The following is a 2,218-nucleotide window of genomic DNA, read 5'->3' on the forward strand; positions in this document are numbered from 1 at the left end:
AACCGATCGCATATACCTTAATATGTGATCATAGAAATCAAAACCTAACCAACTATGAATACATAATTCGATTTATATCCTTATAAATCATATAGTATATGTTTAAAACTTAGTAAAATATGGTCATAAGTTTTAAACCTAAGAACTAATCTAAACCTAAAATCGCATGACATGAAAATCGAATGTCATGCTTAAAACCGAAAATTGTATAAACCTATACTATCTAATATGATTCTAATAATTCTAAAGCTTGAATCATATACCTAAAACTATAGTTTCAGATCTGATTATGTCAATAATCAGATCGCATACTGGGTATGCTTGAAAAACCGATTCCTAAACATCTAAAACCTAATTTGCTTAAACCTAAAAATCGCATAGCTTTAAAATTAAAACCCCCTTGATGAAAACTTTCTAAAACTTGTTTTCACATGTTGTTTAAAGCTTTAAAATCAGATTGTTTGCTTAAGAAAATCTGATTGCATTTTTTAAAAAAATTGGAAATCGCATGCTAGGCATAAAATTGCAAATCACATGCTTAATTGAAATTTGATTTGTTTGACCACCTAATCACATGCTAGGATTATTAAAACTTGATTATATGATCTGTTTGTTAATAGAAATTTCATGTTTTAGGTTTGCTAATCATATGCTAAACATTAAAATCAAAATCACATGCTAGACATAGAAAATTAAATCGCATGTTTAGGTTTAAAATCTGATCACATGATAGGATTGATAAAACCTAATTGTTTGATCTGATCTCTAATAGAAATTACATGTTTTAATGTTAGAAATCGAAACATAAACATAAAACTGAAATTGCATGCTAAAACCTAGAACCCTTAAAACAAAAAAAAATAGGAAGGTTGTTACAAGGTTGTTACAAAGTTATTAGGGTTTTTGTCTTGGCCGATTTTATGTTTGTATGACTTGATATTTTTCATGTATAAATACACGTTTGAGGTTGCATAATTAGACTAAGAATAATTACATGTTATTGTGTCTAAATCCTATTACAATTAGGATTTGAAATTTAACCTAAAATCTGATCGCATGTTTATTAGAATTTCCTGAAAATTTAAAACTTAATAAATTTAAATTAGAATTCCAGAATTTGATCATATGAAACCTAGGGATAAAATTTCATGATTAGATTGAAATTATTCATATGATAATTGATTAAAAATCGATTAGACGTAGGAAATTGAAATCGCAAGATTAAATCCTATTAGAAATAGAAATTGCCTTGATCACATGCTATTGAGTGAAATCTGATTTGGTTTCTTCATCACATGATATGTTTAAAATCTGGATCGTATATCTTAACCAAATCTGATTTGCATGCTTCAAACCCAAAATCTGATTTGTTTGATCGCCCAGCTCGCATGCTAAGAAATTAAAATCTGGATTGATTGTTAAAGATAAAATCCGATTGCATGCAGCATGGAACCTAGATTTAATTTGCTCAGTCACATGCTCACATGATCCAAATCTGATTTGCTAGCTGATTACTTGTTTGAAAATGATGCCTTGCTTGTTTGAAATATAGAGATTGTATGAAATCCTATCCGCATGATTAAAAGCTTGGCCGTAGGATCAAAACTTCATCATATGCTAAATTTGATTCGATTACATTGTCTGGCCTATATGTGTTTTTAAACCTTGAATCATATGCTGAAAAATCAATCAAATCCGAAACACCTAACCAAATCCTAAAACTGTTTGAATTTGGCTTGGCCAAGACTATAACATTTGTATGATCGTTTCTCAAAGCCTTGGCCAAATGAAATCTTAGCCAAATTTTAAGACATGATCACTTGTTTAAAACTTAAAATCTGATCATAAAATTACTCTTTGGCCGAAATCTATAAGAATCCTAGAACCATTCGGATTTGGCCTGGCCGAAACTTATGTTTGGCCTAATGAACAATCGCATAATCTTTAAAGCCTTGGCCAAATGTAGAAGCTTGGTCTAGCTTAAATCTTGATCAAATGCAAAGTCTAAATTGTCTTGGCCAACCTTTAAAAGATCTTGACCGAAGGCAAAAGCTTGGCCAAATTGAAATTTCTATTGGCCAAATATGAAATCTAGTCTAACTAATAGAATCTCTTGGCCAAAGCATTTTGGTAAAATCATCTTGGCCGAATCCCCTTGGCCAAAATTCCTTGGCCAAAGTCTTTTGAATAATCTATCTTGGCTGAATTTAAATCCCTA

Source organism: Brassica oleracea, chromosome C7 (genome assembly GCF_000695525.1).
Source record: "Brassica oleracea var. oleracea cultivar TO1000 chromosome C7, BOL, whole genome shotgun sequence".
In the NCBI taxonomy this organism is placed as follows: domain Eukaryota; kingdom Viridiplantae; phylum Streptophyta; class Magnoliopsida; order Brassicales; family Brassicaceae; genus Brassica; species Brassica oleracea.